Below are 12,283 nucleotides of genomic sequence, written 5' to 3' on the forward strand. Positions count from 1 at the left end.
ATTCGATTTATTTGTTTATTAAATATTCATTTAAAATTGATCACAAGTTACTGTTTGTATTTTGCATATATGATGTCACATTTTTAACCACTTATCATTTCTACTTAAGTTTTATATACCGATTTTAAGACTCAAATAATCTTAAATCTATTTTCTAATTAAATTTTAATTTAAATATCTACACATCATATATATAGTAAAAATGAATAATTTTTATTTATTAATTTTAATAATACTTGAAAATTTATTTCTTTAGCGAAATAAATATACTTTGATATTCGATTAGTATTGGTGAGTTTTTGACTTTGACTTTGATTAGTTTAGAGTAAATGATACGAAAAGTGAAAATGATGAGAAAATGGTGAGATACCAATGAGAATATCATTTTTAGTTATACGTGGTATGAACATGTAACCATATTGATCTTATAATTAAAATTCAAGGGAAGCTGGTAACATTAGTTTAATTTAAAAGAATATTTTTTTAAATCTAACCGGTGTTAACTAGGGGGCCTAATTGTAAACATTGTGATGATTAGAGGGATGTAATAGAAATTTCATTATTTGAGGGACTACTTTGGAAATATTAAAGATTTGTTAGTGTTTTTTATATATCTTTATGACTTTTTATTAGTTTATTTAATTATAGCTACATAATTAAATCACATATTCAATACATCATACTCCCTTTAAAAGCACGAGTTCGGAAAAATCTTTCGATAGACAAAAATACCATTGGATATCAAATATTATATCATTAAATAAATTAATAAGACAAATAATATCTACCAATATGTTAGAACACAAAAAATTAGTGTTATTGTATAAATTAAAGTAACTGCATATAATTTTACCAATATGTTAGAACAAAAAAAAATATAAGTATCATTAATTGATAGAAGATTAAATCACAAAAAACTGATAAAAGACTATAATTTAATAGCTTAACATTAATTGATTACAATTTATAAATATTGATCTCTAATGGTAATAATATTTATTAGGTAAAAAATTATAAAGATTTATTACATTTAACATTGTAAAAAATATATTACATTTAAAGCTAATATGCAGCGCTCCTTTAGAGTAAGCTGCCAAGACAAAATGATCTATATTAAGGCTCTTTATAAATGCAACATAAATTCAAATTACTAATATATACAACCATTATAATATTTGAAAGATGTATGATCTTAGAAAACCTACTCTAAAATTCATATAATTAAACCTAAGAATAATTTACCAATATACAGTCACACATCGCACCTTTAAGATAACGATAACTACCATTTATAATAGAGTTGAGCAGTGATTCTTTGTTTGCAAAGGTTGCAATAAGAAAATAGATAAAGATATTAATAATAAGTGTCCAGATGATAAATGTTGTAGAATCGCCGATGATTTAGTACAAAGGTTAAGTGATATCCCTTCTTCATAAAATAAATATATCAAAATTAAATATTAATATTATAATCTAAAGCAAATTGACAATGAAAAATTTAATGTATTTAGTTCAGATCCTCATGGAAAATGATACATACAATGCAAATATAACATTATGACACAGCAGAAATTCTTATTGGATGCATAACAAAATAATTCATTGTAGAGAAAAAAGAGGTAGCTCCTAACCTTATTTAAGTAATAAATTAAAAGCATAAAAAATTCATATATATGAAATTAAGATTTATTATTATTAAAATAGGAAAAAAAATCAAAGTCTGTATTGTCAGAAGTTTGTGTTGAATATAAGAAATATATTCAACTTCTTTGTGAATTTAGACGAGAAGACAAAAGATGAATGAGCCCAAGGAAAGATAACATGCTTCAGTCTCATATCAAAACCGATGTAGATGATGAAGACACTACTACTCTAGAATTGGCTAGGAAAAAGGTAAAGATGAAGAATGATTGATCTCGTCTCAATAAAAAATAAAATAGAAGTAACAAAAGATAATGTTTTGTAAATTGTTATAGAATAGTTTTATTTTTTAGTAAAATTAGGAATCTTTAGAAGAGATTTTTATAAACTATTTTAGTGCTTTTATATGCATATGTGGATGTTTTTATCATATAAAAGAATACTAGAGTTAGCATTAATCTCCAGTTTATGATTTTTTCATTAACCATTTTCTATCATTTTAGCCCATTTTAAATCAATCATCTTGGCTCGTCTGCTTTATTATTCATCTTCCTTTTATATTGTTATTTTTTCAAGTGTTTTCACTTTCATAACACTATACTTCCTCAGGTCAAGCTCGGTTTCATGTTGATCCAAATGAAATAAAAATTTAAATTGGCTTTAGGTTATATTTATCTTCTGACAATTCAACTATCAACATAAAAATTTAAACTGGATGTAGCCTATTCAAACAAGCATCAAATAAATAAATAATCAAAATATAATCGAGGAACAAATTTTAGTAAAAAATAAACCAAAAATACTTAATCAAAGTGAGCAAATTATTATCAAAGAGTAACCGCTGAATAAATTTTAGTAAGAAAATAAATCAAAAATACTTAATCACAGTATTCAACCACGTGCATTGCACATGCATAAAATCTAGTAGTCTAAAATTTGGTGCTCTAAATATATCCCCAAATAAAACATCACTCCTCCTCCATTCTATTCGTTAACCAGCTTCCCCCCAAAAATTTCTCCCAAATTCTAAAATCCCGCCCTCTCTAATTTCCAACCCCCTCTAAAATCCCTAACCCCAATCTCTGTTCTCTCTGATCTCTCCAATAGCCGCGACCTTCGTGCATCCTTCCTCCCTGTCTCCTTCTCTTGTGTTACATTACATCACCTTCTCCTTTCTTCTCCTTCCTCCCCCAATCGCTTTCGTAAAACGTCAAAAACTAACGTAAGTGCTCGATCAACCTCTGTTCTCGCCTGTTTTATTTTTATTCACAGTTCTCTCATTATAAATACAAAGCCTGGCTCTATTCAATCTTATTATTTCATAAAACTTCCTCAACCTTAATTAATTAACCTCTGACAATGGGATCCATGTCTAACTTTGACCAGCAGCAGGGCTCGATCCCCAAGAGTTCGAGCTTTGATCACCTCCTTGATCTTCGATTTCGTCAGTGAAGAGGGTGCCATCGGCATCGAATCTTAGGTCGAGATCATCAATGGGATCGGAGAAGGGGACGCCGAAGAAACCGGATCCTAAGATTGTTCGTGCTGCTACTGGTTACGTCCTTGAGGATGTTCCTCACGTGACTGATTATATCAAGGATCTTGCTTTATTTTTAATTTTAATTAAAAATATTTTTTTTTGGGTTTTGACTTTGTTGTTGGTGGTGAGTTGATCCCTGTTAATAATTGCAAATTAGAAGCTGTGGTATTTGATTTTTAACATTGCTTAAAGTGGAGCTTTTATCATGTTCCATTAATCTTGGCTCTCATAATTTTGAGTGTGATAGCAGATAGCTTACACAATATTTCTAATCACCCTTGGAACTTTTTCCCCCTCTTTTTATCTTTTTAATGAGTTTGGCTCATCCATTTGTTATTTTCTTTTGACAGACATATCCCAACCTGCTACAAGATAATCCAGCATATTCAGTGGTGAAGTATGCGCCCATCTAATTCATCATTTGAGGTGAGATTTTGTTTGATTTTTATTCTGTTGTATTCAGCTCAAGTCTTTGTAAATCTATAACTCAATTGGTTCTTAAACAACTTATTATGATATTCCAATTGTAAACTCAGATGATGCTGAACATGATGTACCTTACAACAACTTCAAAATGTAACATGCTTTGATGATAGAGGAAAAGTTTTTAGGCTAAATTTTAAATGAATTTGAATGCTATGATGATAGAGGAAAAGTTTATTTTTTAATTGTGTAATTTGATAGTTCTTTATTTCCTTTTGGTATGTTGTGATATCTAGTTTGTTCATAGAGTAGAAATTGGAGTGACTATAGTTCTGTGTATGGACAAGTGTTTGTCTATTTTACTGAGAATTTATTTAAGTTTTCCTCTGTTTTAATACAAAATCTTGTGGAAGAGCCACTTTCGTGAGAAACCCACGAGGTTAACACCACATTGCACCAACAAGTATGGCAATTATATTTCGATGGTGCGTCGAGAGTAGTTAATAAGGTAATAATCCCGGGAGGTCATACAGTTTCCTCTGGGGTTGGAGTTGTCTTAATCTCCCCAGGGAAACACGTGATGCCTCGGTCTTATTCATTGACTAGTCCGTGCTCCAATAATGTAGCCGAGTACAACGGAAGAGCCACTTTCGTGATTTCTTTTTAGCTTATGTTGTTTCATTTTATGGGAAAGGAGCAAAGGGGCTCTACTTGTATATATGACGTGACATATATGTATTTATTATGATATTTTTGGTATATATATATCTTATATGGAGTGATAATCTTTTCAGGTTAGAGGAGGTACTCCCGTAGGGAGCAACAGTACGATACGACGTTCTAATACAGACGACACTGATAACAAGGATGTCGACAACGACAAAGACGATGATGAGGAGTGAGTGAGACTTGTGTTAAGACATATTATGACTTTTGAATTTTACCTATATGTAATATATTTGTGATTTTATTGCGTAGTGAATGAATATTATTTGAGCATGCGAGATATATTGTGATTGTGATTATATGATGAGTATTGTTCGATATTGTGGATTGACGGATGAAATTGGATGAGTATTCATTCGGAATGTGAATGTATATCGTGGTTAATTTTATGATATATTGTTAAATATTATCATTGGATTGATGTTGATACAGACTATATGTGTATTCTCGTATGTGAGGCTACTAGAAAAGTAATTTTTTTTACGTAAATATATACATTAGCGACGGATTTCCCCGTCACAATGCACATTGGCGACGGATTTCCCCGTCACCAATGCACATTGGTGATGGAAAGATTGTCGTCGCCAATAAATATTTACGACGGGGTGCATTCCGTCGCCAATAAACATTAGCGACGGACAACACGCCGTCGCCAATGTATTTTGGCGACGACAGTCTCGTAGTCGCCAAAACACATTGGTGATAGAAAGCACCCCGTCACCAATGTTTATTGGCGATGACAATCTCATCGTCACCAAAACACATTCGCGACAGAAAGAATCCCATCGCCAATGTGTTTTAGCGACAACGGTAAACTCACCGCCAATTTTACCCGTCACCAATACCTCTCCGTCGCCAATGTACATTGGCGACGGATGACCCTGTCGCCAATGTGTATTGGCGAGGGGATTATTGGTGACGGACAATTGGGCATCACGAATGTGCATTCGTGACGGATTTGACTGCATTGGCGACGGATTTCCCCGTCGCCAATACTCTGTTTTCTACTAGTGAATTAAGAAAATCATTTACACCGAGTTTCCCATTAAAAGTAGGTAAATCAACCCTCATGTTTTCAGTATTATATATATCCTTTCTTGAGTAGTCTTGACTATCATGATTTTGGTGAGAGGCGTCATTTTCATTGATGTTGCTGTTGAATTCTTGTTGCAAAGTCCAAGCATGTATTTGGCGACCACCAACATGATCTCGAACTCGTCCCTGGTTTAGACACTCCATTGCCAACGCAAGTCGGTCTAAATGAGTCTTAATTTGAGTTCAGATAATAGGGGCTTCGACACCTGCAATCGAATCGAAAACAAAGCTTTGATACCAATTTACGCAGTGTGGAAGTGATAAACCTCAGAATCTACTAAGGTGCTCTTTGAATCTACAAAGAACAATCTCTAAATCCTCGAAGAAGTTCAAATCCACAAAGAGAATATTAAAAGAGGAATTTTATTGATGAAAGTGATCTAATAATTTTGGGATTACACGTCACTTCTTAAGTAGAAAAACAAACTAGACTCTTAATAAGATTAGAAATAGAAATTATCAAATCTTACTCTAAAAAGACGCCCTATAATTGGGGAAGCAAATCAGTCTAACATAAATCAGTCTAACATGAAACAAAATTGAATTTGCTTCTTAAATTAAATAGACTCCAATTTTATTACTAAAAATAAATTAAATGCTAATTATTTTTAGATTTTTACCAAAAACTAGTGAGACTAATGTAATTTCAGGAATCTTGTCAATCTAAATGGTTTTGTCTCATGGAGATAGGTGATTTTAATATATAATATGTCAGAATCCACCTTCCAGATTGGGACATATGGTTATTTCTTTATGGGCAAATAAATAATTTATCCACATCCGCATTTAACTTGTAAAAGCCCTACTTCTCCATTAATTTTCTAGTAATGCGTCCTACAGTAAAATCCCTTCACGAAGAGGTGTTTACTTGCTCGATAACGATTGCACAAATATGCTAGTATTTCCTCTGCCTTCCAATGAAATCGGCAAATACAATGGGATCGGGAGGGTCCGTTGAGCCCTTGAATGCTTGACGTGAAACATACCTACCATATGGACTAAAATTGAATCCACGTCCTTTGCTATAATCATTCTCCAAATGTATTTCCTTCTAATTGATAACGGACTGGCTATGTTGCATGGGTTGCATGCTCATATGAGAATTGGGCCCATTCTTGCAAGATTCTCGAGTGTTGGTTGTGGCTCCACTGGGGTGAGAGATCTCAATTGTATCTTCACTATAATAAACTTGATTATGACTTATTGGCCTTTCCTTAGTAAGGACTGGGTCAATCTACTATTTGTTATTTTATTTTTCGAATTTATACCAGGGGGGGGGGGGGGGTTGGGGTTTGAATAACGTTTATGGATAATGAATATGCAATTAAAAGATTTTTCAATAAACCATAAACAATTATGAAAAGCAATAACAATAAAAGAGAGTAGGGATTAGAAATAGTTAGCCAATTCATGACACGTGGTATGTTCACGAGATTCGGTCCTCCGACCTACGTCCCCGCTCCCCACTCTCGAGGAGAATTCCACTAACAAACCCGGTTTGGAAGCCGAAACTTCTCTACACAACGATCTCCACCGAGATCTCATAACCACACAGTAGATCTCCACGAGATCAAGCTCACAACAGTTACAAATAGAAGAAAAACTCTCTCTTACAGCAGCCCTATGGCAAGAGGAAGAGATTGTAAGTGAAGCTTGGGATGTGAAATTATACGGTGTGAAAATAGATGAAAGTTGAAGCTCTTTTGAACAATAAACACAAACTCAAGAGATTTTTCAATGCTAGCCTGGTTACTGAAGTTAATGGAGTTGGTGGGTATATATAAGAAGTGAAGATGATAACCAAGCCATAAAGAAATAGACAAAAATCCCCAAAAATCGAGAAACATGATTCTGCACAAAACTAGCCGTTGGAGGCTTATCAGTCGATTGACGGGTTGCATCCGTCGACTGATGAGCTGACCGTTGCAGGTAATTTTTAGCTCGTCATTCGACTGACTATATTATCAGTCAACTGACTGTATCATCAGTCGACTAGTCAGTCGACTAGTCAGTCGACCAAATAAAAGCAGAAACTATTAGCAATTCTGGCATGTTTCATCAGTCGACTGATCTCATGTATTAGTCGACTAATGAGATCATCAGTCGACTGGTCAGTCGACCAAATAAGAAACAGAAACTTTTTAAGATTCTGGTGGGTTTTATCAATCGACTGATAACAATCATCAGTCGACCGATAACAGTTTTTCAGCCAGTATAGGTTTTAAAAATGAGTTTCAAATGTCTTTTAAATCATCAGTCGACCGATAACAGTTTTTCAGCCAGTATAGGTTTTAAAAATGAGTTTCAAATGTCTTTTAAAAATAGTAAATAAATTCTAAAAAATTTCAGCCAGTATAGGTTTTAAAAATGAGTTTCAAATGTCTTTTAAAAATAGTAAATAAATTCTAAAAAATATGAAACTTTGGAAATAGTTTATAAATATAATAACAAACTTGTTTGAAAAGTAATTTTGCAAAAAAGGTCCTCGTACTTGTGAAAATTATTGTTTTAGTAAAAATGTCAAAATACGAGTATTGAAACGTATAAGTGTGTTATCCCAAGAACTTCAAATGTAATCAATAAGCTACTTGCCTACATTAAGTACTAGAGAGAAAATAAAATAGAAAATATTTCTCACATATAAGTACATGGCTTGAGTCTTGATATTTGCTTCTATGTTGATGAAGCTTATCATGTATGTAGTGCTCTCAGAAAGCTTTACTTCATCACTTTGCCTCCACCTCCTTAGATATCACCATTGTAGCTCATATTCCATCCAATCCTCTAATAATGGTGCTAATGAATTATAATCTATAATATAACTTAATAAACAATTAGCACCAATAATGGTGTTTGTGAATCATCATCAAAACAAGAAGGCTAACACTTTGGACCCTGGTTGACGGTATACTTAGTGGTTTGATCTTGGTTGATAGCTTCCTCCCAACATTTCTCTCTAACCAATTCTGGATCCCTTTCCTCGGAGGCTTCCAAGAAGTCGGTCAGAATGCCAAATCTAGATCCACTGGTTGTCTCTTTACCAATGTTAGATGTATGTCACAAGCATTTTCGCACCGCCTTGTTTGTAGCTTCGAAGTAACTATCCATGGGACATAGTCACCTCCAGTCTGATGCACTAGTTTTAGGGTTTCCACCAGATGTTTGTTATGGGATTGAAGTGTCATTTGATCTCTCATTAGCCATATTGGATGACTATGATTGAACGGGGCCTCCGGGCAATCTTCTGCTTTGTAACTAGTGTGAAAGTGACTTGAATATAAAGTCAACAATTGCAGTCATCGAAGTCAGCAATTACCATCACCGAAGTACAAAGTTGTAGCTCCTCCACTATTTTGAGCTTTAGCCTCTTCATTCAGCCATACAATTTTCTTTTAGACTATAAATTAGCCCAACTATTTCACCAATCTTAATGTCCCTTTTATATTAACAATAGATGTTATAAATTCACATGAAAATGAGAGATAAATAAGCATTTTAGGACATAAAGAAGAAAGAGAGAGTTAGAGAGAAAAGAACAGAGAGAAGAAGAAAAAGAGAGTTTTAAGTGTTCTCTTCTTCATGAGTTCGGGGAGATATTAGAGAGTAGCCTACTTTTATAATATTCTCTTTTGTGATTAATGAATTCGTCTGCTTTCTTCGCCCGTGGATGCAGGTCATACTGACCGAATTATATTAAATCCTTGTGTGTTGTTTACTATCTCTACTATATATATACAATATTGTGTTATTATCCACTTTATATAAGCATCTTTTATGTTTATTGAGCTCCTGCTGTAACAAACTAGTATTAGAGCAACAACTATATTCTTGTAGGCTTCAAGATGTCTTTAGCAAAATACAAAATGGAGAAGTTCGATGAGAGAAACAGTTTCAGTTTGTTGAGAGTCAAAATGAGGGCTCTCCTAGTACAACAAGGATTATTCAAAGTATTGTCCAGAAAGGATAAGTTGCTAGAATCCATGCTCGATGTTGAGAAAGAAGAGCTGGAGATGAAGCCGCTGTAGACGCATAAATTTTTTTTTTGTCTCAACAAGCCATAAGCTTAATTAATTAAAGGGCGCTTAACCTTTTAATAAGCCTTGACAATAAAATCAAATTGAGGATACCTACACCTAATATTTATCAAATTTGATTAGCACAACAAGGCTTATCAATAAAACCTATTATGAAGATGGTAATAGCCCATATAAATCAAAACCAATGTGAGGATGATAGCACGTCATGTAAATTTGAGAATTAAATTTTGAGAGTACATGCACCCTCTACTAATCCAACACAAAGGCACGTGCCTTACCCCTTCATATAGACCAAATTCTCCAACTTGAAGGTACATGTCATTGGTATTCATATGCTCACAGGCCTTAGCAATGAAATTTAACTTGAAAATACTTACCCTCATATAAAATTATTTCAGCTTGAAGGTATGTGGGATCACATTTATGATAAGGAACACAAAATTCAAAATATGATAAGCACTTCAGAGGTGTAAGGCAAAGTAACATACATTGGTCTTAATAAGTAGATGTAATGGGTGGCTTTAATAAGAAATTTGTTACTGAGAGTTATCATAACTCCTTCATGATCCTTTTCCAAGATCTAGTGACAATTTCTACTAGCCTTCCCTATAAATAGACTTGTCACATGACGAAGGAGAACGAAAAGAGATACTGAAAAGATTAAGAGAGAAATAGAGATTTGAATTTGGCAAGAAATGATGAAAAGTTCTCTTCATTTTTTCTATTATGAAAGGGAGGAGAGCTCTAGAACATAGTCTAGAGACCAAAAGCTATTTAAGTTCCCTTCTCCTTAAATTTTGTAATATACTAGAAAGACAATAAAGCTAATATTTCTCTAGATATTAATTTGATGTTTGTTTAATTCTTTATTATTTTTATTAATCAGAGGTTTCTTTTAATAAGAGTAATTAATAGGAAGGAAAAAAATTTCTAAAAGCATTCTCACCTTTTTTACAATCAATGTGATACTAATATATATATAAGGAGTAAATATTTACGGATTGCTCTACTCTCCTTGAGATTGGTGATATGACTTAGTCAAGAAGAGAATAGATTACCCAAATATAATTTCTCCTCTGATGGATACTAGCACTACTTTGAACTTCTCTTTAAAAATATTATTCGTTAGGCTTTCTGATGCTTACAAAATTTTTTGCGACCACAGTGGGAGCATGCTTTTCCCCTCATCTTTTAGAAAGAAAATATTAGACAACATCATGTGCACAAAACACTAAAAACATTATGTGCCCAAAGCACTAAAACATGGTCTTCGCATTTATTGTTCCTAGGTGAAATGAAAAATCTTGTGAACAACTCAAATGCTAATGGCATGACTCAAAAATTTGTGTCCGTGCAAATTCACGCATTATGGGTGCTGGTTCCTATGGAGATGAATATGGTGGAGAACATTCCCCAATCAACACCATGTTCTATCTCATAACTTGAATATTTTTTTGGTCCAACACATGTCGAGGCTAATGATGATGGCTTTACACCTATGGTGGCTAAGGCTATGAAGAAACGGATGAGGAAATAACCCTCAATCCCAATTCCTCTTGCCTATATCGCTAATGCTTAGAAGCCCAATACAAATATAAGGAGTGCCATTGATATTATCATTTGTGAGGGTCCTGAAGATACCCTTAACAATAGGGAAAATCATCCACTTTTTATATTGGAAAGGGTAAGAACGTGATGGAAGAAGGCATAGATTCCTTTTTCAGCTGAAAAGGGACACTATGTTGTTCAAAGGCTTTTCCTTCACATTGGATGCTCTCAGGGCATGGAGGCTTTAGGACCAAATTCTTATGATAAGGAGTTCCTTGCTCTTCAACTATCTAACCTCAACAACCGAAGATCCCTATCAAGAAGAATTTTTTTTTGAGAACCCCAAGCAGGATGATGTCCTCCCTAATGCAACAAGTGCAAGTTAATGACCCCTCAAGGGAGACGTCAGAGCAATGTTCTACAACCCCCTCTTCTATTTGCCTAAGGAGGCCTAGAATGAGGGCTCACCGAAATGATGCTTCCCATTCTTGGCACTACTAATTCTATTCGGGTGAACCTGCAAGTTATGAGTCTAAATATAATTCAAGGCTATCCTCTCAAAGCTGTGTGTCTAGGCCAAATGAAGATCACTGGGAACAAAGCAAATCTTCTTGATATCATTCTGTGGAACCAACTCATCATGAGATCGGAGTGCAATATTTCTTTAGACATCTTATGCATTGTGTCATTCTTTGAAGAAATGAAATGCAAGACACTTCTCATTAACATTCTGAAGACACCCATCATTAGCATCAACATTATCAACAACCAACTCACTAGTATGAACTAGCATTAACTCCAGGAGGACACTATGTAGTGAAATGGTAAGTGACGGCTAGGGAGTATCGTCTCTTGTTATAAGATAAGGTCGGCCATGGTCTCTCTCCTAAAGATAGAAGGCGAGTTTGTTGGTTATGTGAGCACTTATGTGAAATCACTATAGTGCTTGATCTTAATAATCCTCCTCCCAATCATGCCATGAATGCCATGCGTATTAGTGTGGGTGATGATGAATATATGTACTTTAAGAGGAGACATACCATTATACCAAATCATCGACCTGTGACAAGAAGTCAGTCTAGGTCACAGTCTGTATCTCGTTAAGTTAAAAATAATGATAATAAATCACAGCTTCTTCTTATTGTTATTCTCACTCTAATGATCCACTAGTGGTATAGAAAAATAATATGAACCTAATTTACTAGGTGCGGAATAAGTTTTAACAACCAATGAGATGTCGCTTGATGATCAATTGGTACAACTTCAAAGAGAG

The 12,283-nt window shown here is 34.0% G+C and overlaps 1 long non-coding RNA gene across 2 annotated transcripts; it reads left to right on the forward strand.

Moving 5' to 3' along the window:
- LOC109830884 lies at nucleotides 2,620-4,629 on the forward strand. Of its 2 annotated transcripts, none has more exons than XR_002244417.1 (3): nucleotides 2,620-2,863; nucleotides 3,028-3,607; nucleotides 4,399-4,629. It is a non-coding gene; the product is annotated as an uncharacterized LOC109830884 (long non-coding RNA). The 2 variants fall into 2 exon arrangements; XR_002244418.1 differs by having other exon boundaries at nucleotides 3,031-3,607.

The sequence above is a fragment of the Asparagus officinalis genome, chromosome 2 (genome assembly GCF_001876935.1).
Source record: "Asparagus officinalis chromosome 2, Aspof.V1, whole genome shotgun sequence".
In the NCBI taxonomy this organism is placed as follows: Eukaryota; Viridiplantae; Streptophyta; class Magnoliopsida; order Asparagales; family Asparagaceae; genus Asparagus; species Asparagus officinalis.